This window comes from Bos taurus, chromosome X, assembly GCF_002263795.3.
Source record: "Bos taurus isolate L1 Dominette 01449 registration number 42190680 breed Hereford chromosome X, ARS-UCD2.0, whole genome shotgun sequence".
NCBI classification, from domain to species: Eukaryota; Metazoa; Chordata; class Mammalia; order Artiodactyla; family Bovidae; genus Bos; species Bos taurus.
Window position 1 is genome coordinate 106,053,826 of NC_037357.1, and position 26,662 is coordinate 106,080,487.

Consider the following 26,662-nt stretch of genomic DNA (forward strand, 5'->3'; position numbering starts at 1 on the left):
CAGACACGACTTAGTGACAGAACAACAGCAATATTTATTAAGGTAGGACTTAAAAAAGTCCTTATCCTTGGGCTTCTTCCCAAGGATAAAAAGAGACTTGGTCCCTCTTTTTCCAGTGATGATGGATTTAGGAAAATCAACTCAGATTGTGATGAAACTAAAGACATGTTAGAGCTGAAGGCAAAATGACCAACAAACATTCAGACTAAATATAGGGCAAGTACAAAATCACTTGAACGTTGCATTGATTTTTCCATCTGAAAGCAGGATGTTTGTTTGACTAAAAGATTTCAGAATTCCAACGTCTTAGATTAAGAGTCATAACTCTGAGCCTTAAATGAGATAATTGTGATTTAGAAGCAATAGCACAAAATGAGGTTTCCGAAGACTTGCATTCTAGTCCCAAATCCATTCTATATGTAGGTGAAGATACTTAAACTCTCAGAGCTGAGTGAATTAAGATTTGACACTTACTAGATTCTAATCTAGTCCTTGACCCTTGGCAGCCATGATCTTAGGTACAGTGCTTAACCTTTCCTAGCCTTGGGTTTGCTATTTGCAAAACAGGAATAATAATAGAACCAAAATGTAATAGGTAGAAGTGATGATTACATGGAATAAACATGTAAAGAACATAGCACTGTGGCCAGCATGCAAGTACTCAACAAATATTAGCTGTAATTATTCATTTTGTGGGGAGGTGGGTAGAGAGACTGGCAGGAAGGAATGAATGTCAGAATCGGTGGCATTAGCTCTTTGAAAGGGAGCTATTTTTTAAAAAGGTATGTACAATTTTTCAGCCTCTAAAGAAATGCTGGTGCCCTAAGGCATAGTCCTGGGTGACCACACCCTAGTCAAATTCTCATCACAGATCTTGCTCTTTGGCATGAAGATCAGGGTCTGTGAATACCTTTTGTGTAGTCCTCATTCTGTTTAATCAGAAACTAGACAATTAGCCTGGGGAATAAAAGAATATGAAGTACAACTTATATGTATAATAATTATTTTAACTTTTATTCTAGTATTGACAGGACCATATTAATATTGACTATCCTTTTCCAACACCTGAGAACTGTTTAGCCACCAAAAAGATCATCCAAATTTAATGCAGTTAGAGCTTAGAGAGTATGCCTGTTTGGGACCTCCAGAAATTTAAATCTGAGACAGGATTATAAGAGGTTTGGGGGAAGGATGGAAAAGTAACATCTCTGAAAGATAAATGGGGGAGGAAGGCTTGGGCAGAGAAAACCTTGGTCCTAAGATGCTGATTTGACACTTTTGAAAGGAAAGTGAGGAGGAAGCACGTCAGAGAAAATTTCACAACAAAACACAGATCTGATCAAGTTTCAGCGAACCCAACGGAGCTCCAGAGCAAAGATTGTTCCTTAGACTGAGTCTCACCTTGGGCAGGAATGGCCAGGCTCTAGTGCCCCACCATGCTCATTCACATGGTGGGGAGTTACCCATCAAGCATGCATAACCCCCTCCCACCTCAAAAGCTGAGGTGCGTCCTGAAGATGATTTAACTGGAGCCTGCCAGCTACACCTACTGTTTGTAGCTGAACAACAATTTTGTTTCTTGAAGGAAGATCTGAGAGGCATACCGCCAAAGAGAGTTTCCATAATATATATATACCCTCAATATATTTTATTATAACAAGTGTTTTTCATATTTTTCTGCTTTGTTGTGTGCTGTGCTCAGTCGTGTCCAACTCTTTGTGACCCACTGGACTGTAGTCTGCCAAGCTACTCTGTCTGTGGGATTTTTCAGGCAAGAATATTAGAGTGGGTTTCCTCCTCCAGGGGATCTTCCTGACCCAAGGATTGAACTCATGTCTCCTGTATTGCAGGCAGATTCTTTACTGCTGAGACATTGGCTACATCATTTAATATTTTGTAATTTAAATCTTTATATTTTTTTCTTGAACATATTTTATCAAATTCTTGAAGTGCTAATAAATACCAAATTACCAATTATAGTTGTTCAGTGCTAAGACGTGTCCGACTCTTTGCGACCCCATGGATTGCAGCATGCCAGGCTCCTCTCAACTTCACTATCTCCTGGAATTGCTCAAATTCATGTCCATTGAGTCTAACCATCTCATCCTCTGACACTCCCTTCTTTTGCCTTCAATCCTTCCCAGCATCAGGGTGTTTGCCAGTGAGTCTGCTCTTCATCAGGTGGTCAAAGTATTGGAGGTTCAGCTTCAGCATCAGTCCTTCCAATGAGTATTCAGGGTTAATTCCTTTAGGGTTGATTGGTTTGATCTCCTTGCTTCCAAAGGACTCTCAAGAGTCTTCTACAGCACCACGGTTTGACAACATCAATTCTTTGGCACTCAGCCTTCTGTATGGTCCAACTCTCACATCCATGCATGACCACTGGAAAAACCATAACTTTGACTATATGGATCTTTGTTGGCAAAGTGATGTCTCTGCTTTTTAATATGCTGTCAGGTTTGTCATAGCTTTCCTTCCAAGGAGCAAGTGTCTTTTAATTTCATGGCTGTAGTCACCACCCACATTGATTTTGGAGCCCAAGAAAACGAAATCTATCACTCTTTTCACTTTTCCCCTTCTCTTTGCCATGAAGTGATGGGACCAGATGCCATGATCCTAGTTTTTTGAATGTTTAGTTTTAAGCCAATGCTTTCACTCTCCTCTATCACCTTCAAAAAGAGGCTCTTTAGTTCCTCTTCACTTTCTGCCATTAGAGTCATGTTATCTGCATATCTGAGGTTGTTGATATTTCTACCGGCAATCTTGATTCCAGCTTGTGATTCATCCAGCCCAGCATCTCGCATGATATACTCTGCATATAAGTTAAATAAGCAGGGTGACAATATACAGCCTTGTCATACTCCTTTCCCAATTTTGAACCAGTCTGTTGTTCCATGTCTGGTTCTAACTGTTGCTTCTTGACCTGCATACTGGTTTCTCAAGAGACAGGTAAGATAGTCTGGTACTCTCATCTCTTTGACAATTTTCCCCAGTTTTTTGTGATCCACACATTTAGAGGTTTTAGTGTAGTTAGTGAAGCAGAAGTAGATGTATTTCTTGAAGTCCCTTGCCTTCTCCATGATCCAATGAATGTTGTCAATTTGATCTCTGGTTCTTCTGCCTCTTTGAAACCCAGCTTGTACATCTGGAAGGTCTTAGTTCACTTACTGCTGAAGCCTAGTTAGAAGGAAGGTCTTAGTTCATTTACTGCTGAAGCCTAGTTAGAAGGATTTTGAGCATAACCTTGCTAGCATATGAAGTGAGCACAATCGTACAGTAATTTGAACATTCTTTGGTGTTCCTCTTCTTTAGGATTGGAAAGAAATGTGATATTTTCCAGTCCTGTGACCACTGCTATTTTCCAAATTTGCTGACATATTGAGTGCAGCAGTTTAACAGTATCATCTTTTAGGGTTTTAAATAGTTCAGCTGGAATTCCATCACCTCCAGTGGCTTTGTTGGTAGTAACGCTCCCTAAGGCCCACTTGACTTCATACTCCAGGATGTCTGGCTCTAGGTAAGTGACCACACCATCATAGTTATCCGAGTCATTAAGATGTTTTTTTTGGTACAGTTCTTCTGTGTATTCTTGCCACCTCTTTTTAATATCTTCTGTTTCTCTTAGGTCCTCACCGTTTCTGTTCTTTATCATGCCCATCCTTGCATAAAATGTTGCCTTGATATCTCCAATTTTCTTGAAGAAATTTCTAGTCTTTCTCCTATTGTTTTCCTCCATTTGTTTGCATTGTTCATTTAAGAAGGCCTTCTTATTTCTCCTTAGTGTTCTCTGAAACTCTGCATCCAATCAAAATATTCAGATCAATTTGGACATAAAGTAATAAATCCAGTAATCAAATGAAAGTGAACAAACATATGCATCTATTAAAGATGTAAAAATTATCTTTATCAATGCAGGGTTAGTGTTTTTTTTTTTTTTTTTCTTTTAGCACCTTCTGTATGTGAAACATTTTACCAGTGAAAAATGACTAGGACAAATTCCTACTTCCAAGCAGTTACAGATTATCTAGCCTATACAGTCTGTGTCTACACTTACCAATATACATACCCTCTTGCAGTCTGTCCTCACTGAAATCCCCATCTGCTTATTTGACACATGCAAAACAGAAATGAGTTCAGATAGTCTGGTTTGTAAAAATACACAAACAGAAGAACCACAAAGGTTAATGGAAAGAAATTCAGGATATTCAGATCTCTAAGGGCAATGACCGGTCTCTCACCAAAAATGTTCCTTTCCCTTTTCAGTCAAAATACTTGGTGTGAAGGACTATTGCTTTGGCCCTGTGGCAATTCTATTATTCTTAATAGCCAGTTGTTTCTCAGTTCCATCATAACTCAAGTAAAAAGAAGAAAAGTAATTTGGAATAAGTCACTTCAGGCCCACAGGCCAATTCACTTGGATTCCACTCAGGTATGTTTATTTTAATAACTGATCTGAAGGCACGTGGAATACCACAGCCGACCAGATTTTAAACAGAAAAGCATAGAACTTAAAAACTAAGCACGCATGCAGCATGGAATAATAATCAAGTTAGGCTTCTTAAAATGCTAACTGCCAGAAAAACCTGAAGCCAGTAGAGCAAAATTCACAGGGCTACACACGCTGAATATTCCTGTTTCTCAGAGGGGCTTTTAAGAAGGCTCAAATCCTGAAGTGGCTCCCTAAAGAAGCAGGGTCAGAGATGGGTCTTATTTGACATGTGTTCTTCTTCCCAAGATATTTGGGTAGGTTTGTTTAAGACTTTTCTTTTCGTTCTTTCTTTCTTTTTTTTAAAGAAAAAGCAGACGTTGTCAGCAAAAGGCCAGAACAGCAAAAGAGTTTGTTCTCCGGGAAAGGGCTGTGCTGTAACAGTGGGCAACGGTTGGAAAGTCACCAACCCTGTTCTGGCCTCACACAGCATAGATGTGTTAACTAGGGTGCCTTGCACAGACAGTCTGTGGGTGAGAAATTTCCATGCGGCTCGCCTCTGGAGCGCCAAGGACCGTGCACGACGAGTCGAGAGGCCAGTGGGCGGAATAACGTGTGGGGAGCCAGGCATGTGAAAAGGTGAAAGGGTAATGAGGACCCAGAGTGGTTCCTGGGAGAGGCGTGCTGACGCCTGGGGTGGCTAGCTTGGCCCCGCGCCGAGCTGGGCTTTCTGGAGTGTGAGTGTGCATGGGGTGCACCCAGGGTCCTCAATGACTTCTCATGCCAGTGTTATTTATAAACAGATCTCAAGACTGGAAAGCTCTAACCCAGTGCCCCAAGCCTTAGGTCTTCCGTACCCCAGCGGCGGGCTCCGCCCCTCGGTTTCCCAACCTGCCTGGCCCCGCCCTGCCTCTCCTAACTCCTCCCGGGCCCCGCCTCCGCCGCTTTCCACAGCCCTTCCCGTCGGCTCCTGGCTCCAGGCTCCTGGCTCCAGGCTCCAGGCTCCCACCCGGCTCGGTGGAGGTGGTAGCGCGCAGGCGCCGTTGGCGGCAGACAGAGTGCGGAGTAGCGGCGCGGGGCGCGCGGTGAGTGTGTTGGGCACACGGGGCTCGCAGCCGCAGAATGTGGTTCGGGCTGGGCGTCCCGAGAGGGATTGGAGTGTGTGCGGGTGACGGCCGGGACAGCCGTCGGTCCCGTAAGGAGAAACCTGCCAGACGTGCGGCAGCGGGATTGGCCGCGCTGCCGGAGGGTGTCCGGCTCCTGCTGCGTGGGGAGCAAGAGTGCGTGGTGGCAGGAGCGGGCGAGGATATGTGGAAGAGGAGAAATTGAAGGAAAGGGCTGCGGAGGCTGAAAGTCTGGACTCAGGCTTGGCAGGACCGGGAGGCTCGCCAAGGGCTCTGGAGGGTGTCCCAGCTTCAAGTTTAGTAGCCCCCGCTTAGTGCCCCTGAGCGGCGGGCGTCCCGGGCCCATCCCTTCCCCCGCGTTGCCGTCCTGGAGTGCAGAGTTGCCAGGAACATTCCTCATCGCGGGGGGAGAGGATTTGGAGGAGGTGGGCTGTCGCCCCAGGTTTGTGCCAAGGAGGGCGTGGCACTCGTGTGACTTTCTTCACCCCGCCCCCGGGAATGTGTCCGTCTTCTGGTACATTGTGCTCATGGACATTTTAACAAAGGCTAGGACTGTTTTCTAGGCAGTAGCGGGTGACAGCGGGGGCGAGTCGGTGGAAGGGGGAGCGCACAAGGTCTCGGTGCAGCCTTGGGGGACGGGGGAGCGAAAGTGGGGGGCAGACATGGGGGGAGTGGAAGGCAACAACCCTCCTGCCTCAGCTTTTTCCTCCTTTCTGGTCCGCTGATTTTGATTATTGGTAGAAACAGCCTCAAGAGGGATGTGAGTGGAAATTAGTGTGTGTGTTCAGACTGGCTGCAGCCATTGGTTTTGTAATTGTGCTGTTGATGTATTTCTAAGTGTCCCTTAAGGAGAAATGGGAAACTAATGGAATTTAAGAGGAAATAATTGAAAGGAAGAATGAAGAGGTGGTGTGTCAAAACTTAGAGCTAAATTAATGCCTTGAGATAGTCCTAGTATAAATTCAGCCAAACTTTGAAGGATGTGGAGGTGTGAAAGTCAGGGTAAGTGGAAGCTGGTTAGGGCGTGGTTGATTGTTTCAATTAAGAATGGATTTGTGTGTGTGTGTGTGCACAGGCAAAATTACATTGGGGATATAAAACACCAGGGCAACTCTTGTAATTTAGGATAAGGTTCTGAGGCTTTCATTTTCAAGCATAGGGTTTTTATGGAAAGTAGTTATATGTGTTCCCAAGCATAGATGTTGATATTTTTACTCATTTGTTTAACTTAATACAATAAAACAAACTGAGCTTCTTCCTCCTCCACCCCTTTCCCCTGCTTCTGAATACTGTTTTATAAACATTTACTTTCAGATCTGAAATGTGTTTAAAGGCACAGTCCCAACCCCCAGATCGTAAAGTGGAGGATTTCTTCTTGCATTATTGTCATTTTACTCTTTTTTTTTTCTGTTATTTTAAGTTAAATGCCACTAACATTACCAAATTTGGGGAGAGAAGTATTAGGGATACATCCCTTTTCCAGTGCCTGATGAACTTCTATTTATCCTTTCAGATTCAGCCCAGTTCACTACTTGGAAAAAATTGGCCAAATCTTTCAGAATGTATTGGGCTTCCCAGGTGGCTCAGTGGTTAAAAAAAAAAAAAAAATCCACCTATCATGCAGGAGATGCGGGTTCGATCCCTGGATGGAGAAGATCCCTTGGAGGAGGAAATGGCAATCCACTCTGGTATTCTTGCCTGGAAAATCCCATGGACAGGGAGCCTGGTGGCTCCCTGTCCATGGGGGTATCATAGTGTCAGATACGACTGAACACGTATGCACTCAGAATGTATTAATCACCTCCTTTTCTGTCAAGCTGACACTACTGGCCTTTTTTCTCTTGTTACTGGAACCTCAGTCTATTGTGTTATCCCAGTACCTAGGACTGCTGGGTATGTACTCAGTGCCTAATAAATGCACTTACAGTTAGATGTTAATAAGTGTTATTAGAAAGATAGTAATTCACATCACATAAGGCTCATGGGATAATAGAAGAAATTCAGAATGCTGAAATTATAGTGTTTGAACACCATTATTTAGAATATGGATAGGAAATAAACACGGAAATATGTTTCCATGTATTAGTCTGTGGAGATCCCTGGGTTGGGAAGATAGATGCCCTGGAGAAGGTAAAGGCTACCCACTCCAGTATTCTGGCCTGGAGAATTCCATGGACTGTATAGTCCATGGGATCGCAAAGAGTCGGACACGACTGAGTGACTTTCACTTATATACTCTTCTTAAAAAGGTATAAAAGCTTTGTGTGTATATATATATATATATATATATATATATATAGGCGAAGTAAACATCAGAAAAAGGCTGATTATTTTTTTAAAGGTTGATTTCTGATACCAAAACAAGTGAAAAGTCAACGCAAAATGATTAATCATTTGTAGAAAGACACAAATAGAGTGCCACTGGAATTTAGGAAATTCGTAAGCAGATCAGGCTGACTAGATGGCATCTTCTGGAGGGTAATGTAAGTAAAGAAGCTATAACCGATTAGACCAGTTAGACTAATCAGTTGTATTATACTCCTCCAAAATCATAAGGTGACTTAAACATTTGGCTAGGGAGTCTCTTCACAGCACAGTGCCCTCAGTAGACTTGGCCTGACTTTTCTGCCTACAAGTTCTCTTAACACCACCAGCATCCCTGGCCTTCCAGTCACCTCTAGCTAATAACAGAAATTATCTTCCTTTTGCTTATTACAATTCAAGCTCCTCACCCCAACAGCTGGCTTTCCTCTGCTAAATGGATTTACCCATTGGAGAGAATATCATGAGCAAATGGTTACTCAGTTTATAAGTGAATAAAATTGATACTTTAGTTTTAAAAATGAGTCAGAATCTTGCTTGGTTGGCAACCTGGATGGGAGGGGAGTTTGGGGGAGAACAGATACATGTATATGTATGGCTGAGTCCCTTTGCTGTCCACCTGAAACCATCACAACATTGTTAATCAGCTGCACTCCAGTATATATATAATTTTTTATTTTTTAAATAAGATAAATCTTAATAAAAAATTTTTTTAGGGAAAGGCAGAAAACCTATTCTGGCTCTTAGTACATTTCTAAGTTTTCTCCCTTCATTTAATTTATCCCCTCTCCACCTAAATGTAAAAACTTTTTTCTTCATGTCACTTTAAATATAAATATATATAAATAATATTAACCATTATCCCCCCCCCCCCAAAACAATCCAAGTTAGTGTCTGGTTTTGTCAGTAAAACTTGGGACTCAGAATGAGTAGCCTCCATAAAACTTCAAAAAAAAAAAAAATAATAAAGTTCTACATCCTTTGTGGTCTGTAGACTACTGAAAAAAATTTTCCCAACCACTGTGATTAAGGCTTTCTGTTTAAAACTTTCCTCACCTAGACTGACTTCCCTATTTCTGGTTTCTTCTCTGATTCTTTGACCAGTCAACCTCAGTCACTTCCACTGAGTCGTCTTCTTAGGGTTCTGTTCAAGACTCTTTCTTTCTGAGTCTTTGCAGGAGACAGTGATATGGTGGTCAATGGTGTCAAATTTGGAGGCAAGAGTTTAAACTTCTGTTTCAAAGTTTCAGTGTCCTTACCTGTAAAAATAATGATTACAACACCTGATAAGTGAGATCAGGTGTGTTAACAGTTTATCAAAGTATCTAGCACATACTAATTGCCCTGAAAACAGTAGTTACAATTATTTGTAATTGCCATTTCTTAGGACACCTACTTAAGCCCACCATAGGCTTCCCAGGTGGCTCAGACGATGAAGAATCTGCCTGCAGTGCGGGGGATCTGGGTTCAATCCCTGCGTTGGAAAGATCCCCTGGAGGAGGGCATGACCACCCACTCCAATATTCTTGCCTGGAGAATCCCCATGGACAGAGGAGTCTTGTGGGCTACAGTCCATGGGGTCACAAAGAGTCCAACATGACTGAGCGACTAAACAAACACACATGACAACTACAGTAACAGTTAACTTCAAAATATGAATGTGTTGACATCATGCTTCAGTCCTGTGAGTAGATTCCTCCCATATTTCCAAAAACAGGTGGCTTAGCACACTGGTTCAGAGAAGGCAATGGCACCCCAGTCCAGTACTCTTGCCTAGAAAATCCCATGGATGGAGGAGCCTGGTAGGCTGCAGTCCATGGGGTCGCTGGAGTTGGACACGACTGAGCGACTTCACTTTCACTTTTCACTTTCCTGCATTGGAGAAGGAAATGGCAACCCACTCCAGTGTTCTTGCCTGGAGAATCCCAGGGACGGTGGAGCCTGGTGGGCTGCCGTCTCTGGAGTCACAGAGAGTCGGACACGACTGATGTGACTTAGCAGCAGCAGCAGCACACTGGTTTGCAGACATCAGCATGCCTAATAATCACAAGAATTCATTGATTTCTGGACCCCATCCCTCGAATTTCTGATGTCTGGAATGGGGCCTGAGGAATATTCATGTCTTGTAAGTTTCCAAATGATGGTATTGCTGCCTACCCTCGGATCCACATTGAGTGGCACTGATTTAGATGGCATTAAGACAGATTGGCAGGGAGGAGGGAAGACCGAAACCAAAAGACCAAGATGTTACCGAAGAGAGGAGCATGCTTAAAATTGGTGGTATTGGATGCCTTGGAAAGTTCAGAAAGGATAAAACTGAGAGAACACAGTTGGATTTGTGTTCTGATTGGAGCCTTTTTATTTGTTTTTCATGTGTGTCAGGTACAAGAGTTGATCTAATTATACTCCTCAATTGGTAGAATATTAACATTATTATGACCAGAAAAAAAGAAAAACAACATATGGCAGATCTTTGAGATAATAGTTCTTAATATGGGGGTGTGTATTAGACTCTGTTAGGGAGCAGTTTTCACCAACACACTTAGGTTTAGTGTGTTGTCTAAAGTGTCTCCCCAGTGCAAACTGATCAAGTCAGAATTTCAGAGTGTAGAACCTGGCGTGAAAAAATTCCAGGAGGGTTTCATGTACACTCTAGTTAAGAACCACTTCTTTGAATAATGCTGGTCAGGAAGTAGAAGCAGTGAAAAATATTTTTTTTTAATTGTTGATGAAGGAAGAAGGGAAGAAAAAAAACTGGAGTCTGAGAATTTTAAGGGATCAAGAAAACTGTATTGTGAAAGGGGTGAAAAGCCTACTGGAATGTTTGAAGGTGTAATGCTAAGGGGATATAATTGATAAAACAGAGAACTGGATCCAGAGAACAGGAGGGCCTAGAATCAGGCACCAAGAGAATAGAGGGGGAAAGAATGAGTTAAGAAAAGTAAATCTAAATGTGAGAGGGGAGAAGTTGAAGGAACACTCTGTAAGGGAGGTTTGTTTGCACACTACTTTTCAGTGGAACTTAAATAGGCCATGAACTCTATGGATTTTTCAAGTTTAGTAATGCTGGTTACTAAAGTTCAGGACTCCAGCTACCTCTTATGGTTGCACAACTGTGTTTTTTTCTACCTTTTTTCATTTAGAAGAATTTTTTGAAGTTAAGTTTAGGCATGCTCTGTCATAACCCCATTTCCCAAGCCCTTCCCCTAAGACTGACATAAGTATATGGTTATCATTCAACAAATGTTTGTGTGCCTCTCAATTGCCAGGTATTATTCTAAGCACTCAGGATATAGCATTGAATAAAATATTTGTATTTTACTGGGCATTTCTGTCCTCAAGGAGCTAACATCCTATTTGAGGGAGGAAGAAAATAAACATAAGTAAGTAAAATGTGGGTGTATGTGCGCTCCGTGTGTGTGTGTGTGTGTGTGTATACATGTGTATATGTGTATGTGAGTAGAGTTACAGTGTTGTATTCTTTAGAGAAATGCAAAGTAGGAAAAGTGAATAGTGGAGCATCTATAGATATTCATCAGTAGGTGAATAGAGTCTTTTGGAGGGCAGTGATCAGGGAAGACAGTGTCAGCAAAGAGTTTTAAGAGATGAGAAAACTATTTGGAGGAAGAGCTTTATGGGAATAGAGAACAGCAAGTATAGAGGTCCTGAGGTGGTACCTTTTTGAGACGTTTTGCTAGGAATCACAAAACAGTCCTTGTGATGAGAATAGCATGAATGAGTGGGAGTGAATAATAAGAAACAGGGTCACATAAGTAAGAAGGTGTGTTGGAGGGTTAGGGCTATTCCACTCATTTTGAGAGGATATTGTAAGGCTATTGAGTGAGAGGAAAAGCCTTAGAAGGTTTGAAGAGTGAAATGATGTGATCTGATTTCTGTTTCATAAGGATCAATCTGAGTGCTTTGTGGAGTATAGAATTGCAAGGGGAGCTGGAACAGTAGAGACCAGTTTGAGGATAGGTTGGGGTGACTTGAACCAAAGTAATATAATGCTAAAGGTATGATAAGTGACCAGATTTTCTGCTCACTTATTGGAAGTGGAATTGGAAGGGGAATATGGCAAAGGATGAGAGTCAAGGATGATGCCAAGGATTTTGGTCTGAGCAACTAGAACAATGGAGTAGACACTTAGTGAGATATGGAAGATTGTTGGAGAAGAAAATTTGAGAGAAGGAAGACCAAGCATTCAGTACTAGGCATGCTGAGTCTGAGAAGACTTTCTGCTATCCAGGTGGAATTCAGGAGAGTGGCATGGGTGGAGAGGAAGCTCTGGGAATAGATCAGATCATTACAAGGAAAGAGAAGGACTCACTCCTTAAAAAAATAAATTAATGAACTGTTTTTAGAGCATTTTAGGTTCACAGCAAAACTGAGTAGAAAATAGTCCTCCAGCTTTGTTCTTCAGTATTAAGTTGATTCTTTTAGGTCTCTTGGCTCTCCATATAAATTTTGGAGTAAGTTTGTTGATATCCACAAAATACCTTGCTAGCTTTTGATTGAGATTGTGTTGAGCCTATTGATCATCATGGGAAGAACTGACATCTTGCCACTATTGAATCTGTATTTCCATGAATGTGGAATAATTCTCCATTTATTTAGTTCTTCTTTGATGTCTTTGGTCACAAATATGAGGCATTTTCCTCATAATGGATTTTGAACAAACTTTTTTAGATTTATATATAAGTAATTCATTTTGTGGGGAGTGCTAATATAAATGGTAATATATTTTAAATTTCCGATTCCACTTATTTATTACTGGTGTTTAGGGAATTGAGTAACTTTTGCACATTAATCTTGTGTCTTGCAACTTTGCTATCATTGCTTATTAGCTCCAGGAGTCTTTGTTGTTGATTCTTTGGGGGTTTTCTACATTGTCGATAATGCCATCTGTGAAAAAAGTTTGATTTCTTACTTACCAATCCGTGTAACTTGGGAAGGAATTCCCAGGTGGCGCTAGTGGTAAAGAAGCCACCTGCCAATGCAGAAGATGCAAGTTCAATCCCTGGGTCAGGAGGATCCCCTGGAGAAGGGAGTGGCTACCCACTCCAGTATTCTTGGCTAGGCAATCCCATGGACAAGAGGAGCCTTGTGGGCGACAGTCCATGGGGTCACAAAAGAGTTGGACATGACTGAGCGCACACACGCATAACTTGGAAAAGAGTGGTAAGAGGAGACATTATTGACTTGTTCCTTATTTTAGCTGGAAAGTTTTGTGTTTCTCCCTATTAAGTATGGTGTTAAGCTATAGGTTTTTGTAGATATTCTTAACAAGTTGAGGAAGTTCACTTCTACTTCTCATTTTCTGAGAGTTCTTAATCATGTATGGGTGTTGGATTTTGTAAAGTCCTTTCTCCGTATCTGCTGATATGTTCGTGCTATTTTTCTTCTTTTGCCTATTGATGTGATGGATTACATTAATTGATCTTCAAATATTGAATCAGCATTGCATAGCTGGGATAAATCTCACTTGGTTATGGTTTGTAATTCTTTTTATACATCGCTGCATTTGATTTGCTAGTATTTTGTTGAGGGTTTTTGCAGGTATGTTCATGAGAGATACTAGTCAGTAGTTTTCTTTTCCTGTAATGTCTTTGTCTGGTTTTGGTATTAGGGTAATTCTGGTTTCATAAGTTAGGAAGTATTCCCTTGGTTTGGTTTCTATCTTCTGGAAGAGACTGTAGAAAATTGGTGTAGTTTCTCCTTAAGGGTTTGATAGACTTCACAGGTGAGACCATCTGAGCCTGTTGCTTTCCTTTTTGAAAGGTTATTAATTATTGATTCTATTTCTTTAATATATAATATATATTCATATTGTCTATTTCTTCTTGTATGAGTTTTGGCAGGTTGACTCAAGGAATTGGTTTAATGGATTTGTTCATAATAATCTTTTATTAACCTTTTAATGTCTCCATGCAATCTGTAATGGTGGCTTTTATTTCAAGTAATGTAATTTGTCTCTCTCTTTTTTTTCTTAGCTTGGCTAGAAGATTATTAATTAAAAAAAATCTTTTCAAAGTGTCAGGTTTTGGTTTTATTTTCTCTATTCATTCCTCGTATTTCTCTTCTTTTGCTTCTTTGAATTGAAGTCACTTTCTGACTTTCTATGGTAGAAGCTTAGATTGTTGATTTTTAGAGCTTTTTTCTTTAAATGGGCTTCCCAGGTGGCGGTAGCGGTAAAGAACCTTATATGTATGCATTCATTGCTATAAATTTTCCTCTAAGCACTGCTTTCACTGCATTCCGTAGTATTTGGTAAGTTTTATTTTCATATAGTTCAAAATATTTTAAAATTTGAGAGTTCATGTGTTGTTTAGAGTGAGTTGTTTAATCATCATGTGTTTGAGGATTTTGCAGTTATCTTACTGATTTCTGGTGTAATTGCATGGTGGTCTGAGAGCAGACAGTATATGATTTATATTCTTTTAAATTTGCTAAGGTTGCATTTTATGTCCCAGAACGTGGTTTATTTTGGTGCATATTCCATCAAGCTAGAGAAAAATGAGAATTCTGTTGTTGGATGAAGTCGTCTTTAGATATCAGTTGTATCTAACTGATTGGTGGTACTATAGCGTTACTGAATTTGTGCCTGCTGAATCTGTCCAGTTCAGTTAGAGGAGTGTTGAAGTCTGTAATAATAGGAGATTCATCTGTTTTTCCTTGCAGTTCTGACAGGTTTTGCCTCATATATTTTAACACTTTGTTGTTATGTGCATACATTAAGGATTGTTATGTCTTCTTGAAGAACTGACCCCCTTTGTCATTGTGTTATGATATTATCCTCTTATCTCTGACAACCTTCCTTGCCCTGAAGTAGCTCTGTCAGAAATTGATATAGCTGCTTCTACTTTCTTTGATTAATTACTAGCATGGTATATTTCTCCATGCCTTTACTTTTCATCTGTGTGTGTCTTTCTATGTAAAATGTGTTTCTTGTAGACAATATATATTTGGGTTTTATTCTTTCATCCACTCTGACAATCTGTCTTTTCATTGGTATATTTAGATCATTGATGTTTTAAAAGGATTATTGAATAGTTGGATTAATAACTACCATACTGCTTTCTGTTTGTTGTTCTTTGTTCCTGTTTTTGTCTTTCATACTTCTCCTGTGTCTTAATTGACACTTTACATGGTTCCATTTTCTCTTATTTGTTAGTGTATCAGTAAACTTAAAAAAAAAAACAACAGCATTTTTTAATGGTTGCCATAGCATTTGCTAAATACACGTTTCCAACTAATCCAATTCCACTTTCAAATAATACTGTATCACTTCATATGTAATAGAAGTACTGTATAATAACAAAATATTCCAAATTCCTCCCTCCTATTCTTTGTATGATTGTTATTCATTTCACTTATACATAAGCGTATATATAAGTATTTATAACTGAATGTACTGTTGCTAGTAGTTTGAGCAAATTGTAATCTTTTAGATCATTTAAGAATGAGGAAAAAGTTTTTATATTACTTCTAGTTATTCATTTTTTGATGCTCTTCATTTCTTTATGTAGCTCCTTATTTCTGACCTATATTATTTTCCTTCTCTCTGAAGAACTTTTAACAAATCTTGTCAGGTAGATCTACTAGCAAAAAGTTGCCTTAGTTTTTGCCTGTCTGAGCAAATCTTTATTTCTCCTTCTCTTTAGACAGATAATTTCTTAGAGTACAAAATTCTGAGTGGGTGATTTTTTTTCTCTCAACACTCTCAAGTATTTCTGTTCACTCCCTTCTCGTTTGCTTGGTTTCTGAGGAAATGTCAGATATACAGTTAGCTCTCGAACATCATGGGGATTAATCCAAGTGAGTATAACTTACTGCCATACCTCCATAGCTCCAGTTCCTCTGCATCCACAAAATCAACCAACTAGGACTCTGTGGTACTTCAGTATTTACTATTGAAAAATATCTGCATATAAGTGAGCCTGGGCAGTTTAAATCCAGGTTGTTCAAGGGGCAACTTACCTTTGTTCCTCTAGTGATACTTTTTTTTTTTTTCCTCCTTTGGGTTGTTTTCCAGATTTTTTGTCTTTGATTTTCTGCAATTTGACTATAACATTCCTAGACATAGCTTTTGGTTTGTTTCTTTGTTTTGCTTTTATCCTGTTTAGCATTTTATCCTGCTTGATGTTCTCTGAGCTTCCTGGATCTATGGTTTGGTGTCTGACGTTTATTGGGGAAACTCTCACTCATTATTGCTTCAAATACTGCTGCTGTTCTTCTGTCTGTTTCCTCTTTCTGGTATTCTCATTATACATATGTTACATCTTTTGTAGTTGTCTCAGAGATCTTGGATATTCCTTTCTTTTCAGTTTTGCTGTTTCTGTTTTCATATTTTCAAGCTTAGAAATTCTTTACTTAGCTGTATCCATTCTCCTAATAAGCCTATCAAAAGCATTCTTTATTTCAGTTACAGCATTTTTGATTGGTAGCATTTCTTTTTGATACTTTCTTGGAATGTCTATCTCTCCACTTACATTATCCATCTTTTCTTGCATGTTGTTTACTTTTTACATTAAAGCCCATATCATATTTGCTTTTTAACTGCTGCTGGGTCTTTGTTGCTTTGTATGGGCTTCTCACTGTGGGGGCCTCTCTCATTGCAGAGCACAGGCTATAGGTGCACCGGCTTCAGTAGTTGCCACACATGGGCTCAACAGTTGCGGTTCCTGGTCTCTAGGGCATGTGGGCTAAGTAGTTGTGGCACACGGGCTTAATTGCCCCACGACATGTGGAATCTTCCCAGACCAGGGGTCGAACTGCTGTCCCTTGTGTTGGCAGGCAGATTCTTATCCACTGCGCCACCAAAGAAGTCTCAAGTCCATAGCATGTTATTCCTAGTATTTTAAAATTCCTGGTCTGATAATTCTAACATTTTAGCATCTCCCAAAGAAGTGGCTTTATGCAATGTATGTCACACTTTTATTCAACATTTATTGAGCACTTTTGCTGTGAAAGGGGTGTGCTTTACCCTTTGTAGAGTAGAAACATAAGTATTTCTCAAGAATATTATTGAGCATAATGAAATGAGAGTCGAATAAAGTTCCACAAGGCAGGGATAATCAGAGCTCTTAAAAATGCTCGATGGTTGCTTTTCTTTCTCTATTATTGTGTGGTAATAGCTGGTATACTTCTTTTCAAGCTCATTCACATACATATATGAATTTTTGATAGTATTCATTATCTTCTGGAAAGGCTTGGCGGTTAAATGGGCCAGAATTGAAATAACAATTTGAGCTTCTTAATTGAAAATAACAATTTTCAGTGCCTCATAATTTAGAACCTAGGATTTCTTTAGGAGAGGGTATGCTATTTTATATTCCTGACTTGGAATAAGTTCCCTGCATTCTATTTTTTCCCTTCTTTGTGTCCTAGAAGATACATGTTATTTCCTGGAATCCTAGGTAACCAAGCTCCTCCTTTTTGACCGACAAAACCTATTCAAAGCACTGTGTGTTCTGTGTAAGGGCTCTAGTCTGGCTCTAGAGAGCCTGTTCTTTGTGGTTTGGTTTCTAATGTTATGCATTACCATTTTGAAAAAAAAAATCCATATGACTAACTTGCCACAGTAATCCTGTCTGACATGTTTGTTTCAGAGAGAAAGCTGGCAAAGTTAGAAACACATGCCTAGTTGAAAATTTGCTGTCACTGCAGAAAAAAGTTAATGGAATATATTCCTAGTCTTTTCTTCTATGTTAGTATTACTCATGGGAGCAGAATAATGATTTTTGGCAAGAATATATTTACTTTCCTGTGTAATTTTATCATACTTCAATTTCTCACTCATTTTTTCCCTAGGATTTATCAAGAAAATATTATTATATAGAGGAGTAAAAATAAAAATTCTTTCTTTAGGCTCATAAGCAGTTAGTCTGAAAATACACGTTTTTGTTGCATTAATATGAACTATCCACAAACACTGAAAGCTTCCAGCCTGCAGGTACCACTTCATAGTGCTTCTCCAGTCCCTTCTCCAGGGGATCTTTCTGACCTAGGGATCGAACCCGGGTCTCCTGTTGCAGGCAGATTCTTTACTGTCTGAGCCACCAGGGAAGCTCCTATAAAGCCCCACCCACCCCTAAAGACTGAGCTCTTCACTTTCTTAAAAGGTTGTGTACCCCTAACCTTTCTGAGTTGGGTTCTGCTTTTCTGCCTTAGTTCCTTATTTGCATTTCAGCTCTTAACTGTTGAACTGGTGCTAGTTCTCTGCCAGAATCTCAGCCTCATTAGCTAGGGGTCAGAGCATCTCTGTTGTCTTTGTCTACTTTGGTCTTTGCCTGGTGAGGGTTGGGAATCAGAAATCTGAACATCCAGTGACTCCTCACCACTGGAGTGGGTGGCCTCCACTGTACTTCATCAGGGCTGATAAGAGGCAGAATATATCAGGGCCTTCAGAAAACCAGGAAAGGCACTGGGGTAAATCCTGTTTGGAATGGGATTTTGTTTTTTCCTCTGGGACCCAAGCACACTCTTAGCAACCCTGTCCTTCACAGGAATATAGTTGAGTTCATTACTCAGAAGGTTGCCCACATTATTTTTTTCTTCTCATCTCTCAAACGACACGGATTATCTTCCTTAATAATGATAATAACAGCAGTGACAACCCTTCCATGTTGTACCAGACATTTTTCTTCTATTATTTTTATTACCTTGTAAGGGATATGATATTTACACCCACTTTTATACCAAGGACACTGCAGTTCATCAAGCTTTAGAGCTCAAGGTCACTTCGGGGTGTTCAGGAAGAGAAAATGTATATTGAACACTTACCATGCATGCGTTTCAAACATCAGACATGATCTTGCAGGCGTTAGGTGCTTATTCATTGTTGAATAAATGAATGAATGAGAGGATACTGTGTAAATTTGTTAGAAAGGTTAATCTCTTTGTGCTTAACACAGCAGCAGGCATGGGTTGGTGCTCAGAAAATATTTGTTGAATTGATGACACTATTCATTCAAATATTGTTGAATTAGATTATCCAGTGTACCCTTCTATTAGAACATGATGATGAATATAAGTGTTTGAGTGATAGATATAGTCTTCTGGGAAAGAAAAGATGAGCTTTTTTTTTTTTTTTTTTAAAATTTTGACCTCTACACAGCATATGGACTTTGGTTCCCTGACCAGAGATCTAACCCATATCCCTTGCATTGGAAGCACAGAATCTTAACCACTGCACCACCAGAGAAGTCCTAAACACAGATTTTAATGGATGTTTTTGTCCTTTGATTCCCTCAAAGAGTAATTGATATCCTATGCTGAACTCCACTTGCGGTAAAGGCTTCGTTTACCTACTTTGTCTTACTCAGTCTCTCACTCATTCACTGCTAAAAACTCCTTCCTTGATTTCTGCCCTTTCCCTAGATAATGCCATTAATTCTATAACCTGCTACATTCTGCACACTGACAATTCCCACAAATAGATCAGAATTTTTTAGTCAAACTTTTTCCTCAACGACCTAGGGTCATATAAATGACTGTCGACCTTCAACTAAAACGTCTTAGAACTTCCCCCCCTGCCCACTGCCCCATGTATGTATCTCTGCTTCTCCTTTGTGGCTCATATTATTAAAGAGGAGGAGATTCTGTATTCAGGACAGAGACCTCTTGGTAAGAAGTGGCCTGAGTTTAATTACGAATGTGACCACGTGGGGTTCCCTTAGCCACTGCTGGGGAGAAATAGCCGCCTTGACCTTGAGTTAAGGCCTCTAACTTCAGGGGCTGTGGTCTGCATCACCTCTGCCAAACAAGTTTTGTCTTTTGGTGCTTTTCTGTGCTGCACTATGCGTGTGGTCCTGTGCTCAGTCACGTCCAACTCTTTGCGACCCCATGGACTGTAGCCCCCCAGGCTCCTCTGTCCCTGGGATTTCTCAGGCAAGAATACTGGAGTGGGTTGCCATTTCCTTCTCCAGGGGATCTTCCTGATCCAGGGATCGAACCCACGTCCCCTGCATGGCAGACAGATTCTTTACCAGTGAGCCACCAGGGAAGCCCTCAATTGTTTTCTGTGCCGGTGACCTCTTCCTCCTTGCTGATGCAAGTAGGGATGACAGGAGCAGGAGGCCTCTTTCTTCGGACCTTCCTTTCTCAAGTGTGATGTGTGAGAATGTACTCTGATCATCACGTCCACAGAACTCTCAAGGTCTGTGTGGATTTTTCCCCCATTGTCTCTTCCTTTCCTGGCTGGATAATAGACCATATGTTTTTTTGTAAGTTATTTTTCCTGTGACTTCCAGTCCTCACAGGAGGCCTTCCCAGTGACACTGTGCAGTTCACTCTTACCTATTTCTCTGGGCCTATCCATAGTTTCCCCTTTTTGTGCTAGAGCCACAGGACTTCAGCTGATAGTGTTATGTTTTTTCCTGTTACATTACTACAATGGCATGTGGTTTTGCTTTCCTTTTTTTCCTTTATCCCATTTATGTGGGACCCATTTGTTTAAAGCTGTATATGAAATGTTTTCAAACAACCTTAAAGCCAGACACTGTCTCTATAATGTTGGTAAAGAAATGTTAAGCATTCTTTCCTACATTTAGTCACATTAAAGAGAAATTTATTAAAAATATTTTATTCTTTTTATTCCAAAATATTTACTAGAACTTCTATGTAGTATTGATGAAAGCTGTGGATTCTATTAAGATGACCAAAAGTTAATGTACATCTAAGCTCCATGTTGTCATAGGCGAATCTTAGTTGCTATGTGATCATCTACTGTGTGTCTGTCCATGCTGTGCTGTGCTGTGCTGAGTCGCTCAGTCGTGTCTGACTCTTTGTGACCCTATGCACTGTAGCCCACCAGGCTTCTCTGCCCATGGGATTCTCCAGGCAAGAATACTAGAGTGGGTTGCCATGCCCTCCTCCAGGGGATTTCCCAACCCGTGGATCAAACCCAGGTCTCCTGCATTGCAGGCAGATTCTTTACTGTCTGAGCCACCAAGGAAGCCCAAGAACACTGGAGTGGGTAGCCTATCCCTTCTCTAGGGGATCTTCCCAACCCAGGAATGTAACCGGGGTCTCCTGCATTGCAGGAGAATTCTTTACCAGCTGAGCTACCAGGAAAGCCCTTGTCTGTCCATATCTGTATTTAAAGAAATGTAATTCCAACTCATTTTGTTGTCGGTTCCCCAGCTAGCAAGGACTAAGGCAGAGAGTGTCACAGGGAGCTCTGACATAGGTTTGTTGACAACCTAAGGTTCTAGCACTGTCAGGGGTAGATGATTCTGATTATAGTGCACTGATTGCTTTAGAACCATACCCCTTGATCTTGACTTTACTGTGTTAGACCAGAAGCAGCAGCATTAATTGCATGGAATATTATGAAATCCTGAGAACATCCTTCTGAGGACCAAGAGTGAGTCGTTGGGGAAGTGTACAGAGCTGGTATACCACTTCCTTCATTGTGATTCCACATACCTCCCACAAATAGACCCCCTGCTTCAAGGGTGCTTATATTTGGAGTGCTTTATTCCATTAACCTGTGTGAGTAGGTGAAAGGTTATTTTGTTAAAAACTTCACGTTTACCTTCCTTCCCCATCACTTTTCTTTTATTTAGTTCAGGGCTCAGCTGAAATGCTCAGTGTTTCTCCTTAGCGAGTGCTTCAGAAATCTTGGCACTGAATATCATTCTAATAAAAACATGTAAATTCAGCATCTTGTAGAAAAGCTTCTCTGTGCGGCACCTGGGCCACCTTGCATGTCTTCACTCAGGCCCCACGGGCAGTGCTTGACCATAGTCTGAGTCAAGTCTTGGCGAAATGCCCCATGGTTCCTCCTGGAGCAAGGGGAAATAAGCAGCCTGGTGAGGAGCTGTCATGAGGCAGTTTCTTGTAACATACCTCGTGGGAAATCTCCTAAGTCCATTTCTCATCCATCTCCTCATTCAGCTGAGGGCAGAGGCTTCCGTCTCGTTCCCCGTGGAGTACAACTTTTGGTGTCTGTGTACGTCAGTAAAGCTGCTTGGGTTTCATTTAGAGGTGGCTCCTTGATGGCAGCATGACACATCGCTTGGACATCTGTCATTGGGCCCCTCCTGTTTGATGTCAGCCTATGGGATTAAGTACTTGGTACACTGACACACACTGATTTTGCTTTTGCTGTGTGCGTAAGTAGTAAATTGTTTGAATCCATTTGAACTCATTGTCTCCTTACCAGCCTAATCTATGGAAGTGTGGCAAGCCAACCCAGCGGCTGCACTAATAATACTTGTGACCTCGTGAACCATTGAATTGGTGCTTTGGGAATGTTGACTGTGTGACACAGTGAGGCATTGGGGCTCTCACTGGCCAAACCCTCAGCTCCTAGATGTACCATGGGGTACACTTTCAGCCTTTGTACTTGTCTTTGAGCAGAGTGGGGCCCCCAGTTTGTAGGTGAACAGAGCCTTTCTATTGGAATTACCCTTTTCTCACATTTCCAGGCCAAGGAAAATACCAATATCTGCTTTTTAGAAAGCCTTATTTATAGAACTGGAAAGACCACACAAATTCTGAAGTTCCCTTCCCCCCACCTCCCAGCCTCTGACTCTTTCGAAGTGTGGTGGAAAACAAGGACTAATCACCGTGTTTGGGCCTGCTCAGAATGGTGTACTTTAAATGGTACATTCTTACTCAGGAGGTGGTTCTCTTGCTCATAGATTTTGTGACATTTTGGTTTCCAAAGACACCAAATGTTTCACCATTCAAGCACGTACAAAACATACAAAAAATTTCTATTCTGGCATTAGATCTGGGAAAAAGGGAAAACAATATGGAGGGCAATTTCTACTTACATATTTTTGGAATTTTTTTCTATAATACTTCTTGATTTTGCAGTAGAGTTTTTTTTTTTTTTAATGTAGACATTCAAGACTATAACTTTACCACTAAGCACAACTTTAACTGCATTCCACAGATTTTATGTTGTACTTTTATTACCATTTAGTTCAAAATATTGTCTAATTTCTCTTGTCATTTATTTTGAAGTTTTTATGTGTTTTCCCATGTTGAAAGCTTTTTATCCAGGTGCAGTCATATACATTTCACTACATGGTACTATAATTTTTATGTAGTACTCTTTCAGTTTATCAGACCCCTTTCAGAAGAGAAGGTAGTATGTGTATAATTGAATTTTGATCCAATGGTTATTTAGAGTTTTATTGTTTACTTTCCAAATATGTAGGGTTTTCCTCGTTTACATATTGGTATTTGTGAGGAAGATGTTAACACAGGGAGTCTAGTTGCTAACTTTTCATGTCTCTAAAGGAACCTGGAACCATATTCTTGGTTAACCCCTGGGAATGTGGCCCTCTGCATGTTTTCATGTTAATGGTTGATTTTGTTTTACACACCAGGAGCAATAGACCATGCTGTACCTGTTTGTCAGAACTACTTTGTACAAACATCTAGATTGATGAAGTATACCTAGTTTCATTGTTGGGGTTCTGAGTGTCAGTTCCCACGGCTGGATATGCCTGTATGACCAGCCCTTCATATAAGCCGTGAACACTGAGACTCAGTTGCTTTTTCTTCTCTTCCCTGGGCAGAGAGATTTTGCATATGTCCCTGTATTTTGTTTCAAGAATGTATAAGAAGGTGTGTGTCTGACCTCTCTGGATTCTTCTACCCAATGCATATATTTTCTCTCTTGCTTTTACTCTGTACTCTAGACTGCAATGAATCTTAGCCATGAGTATAACCTGCTTTTGACTCTTTCTTGGTCAATCACAAGCTTGAGGGTGGTCCTGTGTGCCCTAAAACTGTATTTTTTTTTTTTTCACAATCCTCTGTCCATGGGATTTTCCAGGCGATAGTACTGGAGTGGATTGCCATTTCCTTCTCCACTAAAACTGTATTCTAATTTGATTCAATTGTGGTCAAAGAACATACTCCATATGATTTCAGTTTTTTTTTTTTTTTAAGAAAAAATTATTGAGGCTTGTTTTATAACCTAGAATATGATCTCTCCTGGTAGCTATACCATGTAAATCTGAAAAAGAATGTGTTCTGCCATTATTGATTATGTCATTCTATAAGTATATATTAAGTCAAAGTGGCTGATAATGTTGTGCAGGTCTTCTGTGGTTGTGCTGATATTTTTTTTCCTCTAGTTCAATCCATTGCTGAAGGTGGAGTGTTAAAGTCCCCAACTGTAATTGGAGAATTGCCTATTTCTCCCCTTCAGTTCTGTCAGTTCTTATTTCATATACTTGAAAATTGTTATGAAATGCATACACATTTAGGTTGATCCCTTCCTGTTAAATTGACCCTTTTATCATTATGAAGAGTCCTTTATATCTGATAATACATTTGGTTTTAAAATTTGTCTTGTGATGTTAATGGTCGTTTTAGCCTTTTCCTTATTACTCTCTTCAAGGTATATTTTTTCATCTGCTCATTTTTAACCCATGTATTTATATTTAAAATGAATATTTTGTAAACAGCATAGACTTGTGTAGTTTGTTTCATTTTTGCCTTCTGACAGTTTCTACTTAATTGTAATGATTAACATGATTGGGCTTATGCCAAATATTTCTATTTTTATTTTCTACACATCTGTTTTTCCTTCCTCTCTTCTTCCTGCCATGTTTCTAGAGGACTTGAATATGTTTTCAGAATTCTATTTTATTTTGTCTATTGATATTTTAGCTATTCTTGTTTGTACTATTTTTATAGTGGCTGCCCTAGGAGTTACAATATACAAGCATAACTTTTCACAGTCCACTTAATTAGTTAATAATGTACTACTTGGTACATTAGTTAATAATGTACTACTTCAAGTAAAACATGAAAATCTTACAAACTTATATGTCCACATTTCTGTTCTTTCTTTTTATACGTGTTAAATGTCCACATGCATACACACACACTCCACAAGACTCTGTTATCGCTTTAGTTTTAGACAGCTTCTTGATTTATAAAAAAATTTAGAAGAAAAAGCAAAATATAGTCCTCTGTTTTTATTCTGCCATTTATCACTTCTGATGTTCTTTATTCATATTTGAGTGTCCCAATTTCATCTGATACCATTTCCCTTACAGCTAAATAATTTCTTGTATTTCTTACAAGGCAAGTCTGCTACCAACAAATGCACTTCTTATAGTGATCTGCCAGTGACAGAAGCTTTTAATTTTTTTTAAATTAAAGATCTGAAAGTATCTTTATTTTGTTTTCCCTCCTCAGGGATATGTGTACTGGATATAGAATTCTGGGTTAACATTCCCCCAGCCCTCCAAGATTTTAAAGATGTTGGCTTCAGTCTTTCTGTCCTCCATGGTTTCTGATGAGAAGTTAAAACATTAATCAGATCATTGTTTTCTTATTGGTGATATGCCATTTTTCTCTGGTTGCTTTCAAGATTTGCTCTTCATCTTCGGCTTACAATGGTTTATTATCTACTTTGTGTTTATCCTGCTTTGATTCATGTATCTTGTATCCATGAATTTCTTTCATCAATTTTGGGAAATTTTCATCCATTATTTCTTTAAAATTTTTTCCTCTCTCCTTTTCATCTGGTATTCTAATTACATTTATTTATGACTATATAATATCATTTAACAGGTCTCTTAGCTCCTGTTCATTTTGTTTTATTTTATTTCTCTGTATTCCTCACCTTCTATAATTTCTATTGTTCAGTCTTTAAGTTCTCTTACTTATTCCTCTGTCATATCCATTTGGATGTTACTCAACCTAGTGATATTTTTTTCAGATATTATGTATTTTTTGTTCTAAAATTTCATTTTCATTGTTTCTGTTTCTCTGCTGAGACTTCTAGTATCTTGGCTGAAGCTTTCATCAGTTAATCATTACAACATCTCAGCCATAATTGAATCCAGTTCTCATGCTTTCTTTGTCTCATCTAACTAGATTGTTTTGTTTTATTATGCTTTGACATTTTTTGCTGAAAACTGTACATCACGTACTGGGTAATAGGAACTGAGATAAATAGGCCTTTAGTGTGAAGTTTGATGTTAGTCTGGCCAAAAGTTAGGCTGTGTGTAGTATTTACTGTAGCTGTAGTTGTCAGGATAAACTTTCCTCTGGTATCTTTATTTTTCACTTTCCTCTTGTATTCAGGTTCTCCTAGGGACTTGTTCTTAAATATGGTCTGGGATGTGCTGTACTTTCAGTTTTATTCCCCTGTCATTATACAAGAATTCTATTGATGAGGTGGGAAGGTGCAGGGAGAGACGAAGTGCTTTATAATCCTAAGGTTGGGTCTCAGTCTTTTAGTGAAACTGTACCCCTGCACTGTGACCTTCACAACTACTTCTCAGCTTTTGTTTTTCCCCCTTAGATTACATCTCTTTTGCATTGACAAGTGGGTTCTTTACCACTAGCGCCACCTGGAAAGCCCCTTAGATGAGACAGAAAGACAAAATGGGGTGGAATTGGGTGATTTCTTTCCCCCATGTGGAAGGCTAAAGGGGGTTAGAACTAACAGGGTATTTGGGTATTTTGAGTATTTCACTTCCCAGAGGTTGACTCAGTTCAGTTCAGTCGCTCAGTTGCGTCTGACTCTGCGACCCCATGGACTGCAGCATGCCAGGCTTCCCTGTCCATCACCAACTCCCAGAACTTGCTCAAACTCATGTCCATTGAGTCAGTGATGCCAAGGTTGACTAGGCTTTGTTAAATAGTCTCTCTCTCTCTCTCTTTTATAATTTTATTTGTTTATTATATTTGGCTGTGGTGAGTCTTCACTGCTGCGCAGGCTTTTCTTTAGTTGCGCTACATGGGCTTCTCACTGCAGTGGCTTCTTGGTGCAGAGCATGGACTCTAGGGCATATTGTTGTTG

At 39.9% G+C, this 26,662-nt stretch overlaps 2 protein-coding genes across 2 annotated transcripts in view; both read left to right on the top strand.

The window, feature by feature from the left end:
* The first annotated feature begins 5,404 nt into the window (after positions 1 to 5,404).
* PRRG1 (proline rich and Gla domain 1) overlaps positions 5,405 to 26,662 on the top strand; it is a 143,870-nt gene continuing 122,612 nt past the window's right edge. The window contains 1 exon segment of the mRNA NM_001105640.1: positions 5,405 to 5,511. The gene's annotated coding sequence lies outside the window, so the exon portion shown is untranslated.
* The window catches only part of LOC132344338 (transcription factor E2F6-like), an 81,337-nt gene continuing 60,079 nt past the window's right edge, over positions 5,405 to 26,662 (top strand). Inside the window, exon 1 of the mRNA XM_059883817.1 lies at positions 5,405 to 5,511. The gene's annotated coding sequence lies outside the window, so the exon portion shown is untranslated. The remainder of the gene's footprint in view (positions 5,512 to 26,662) is intronic.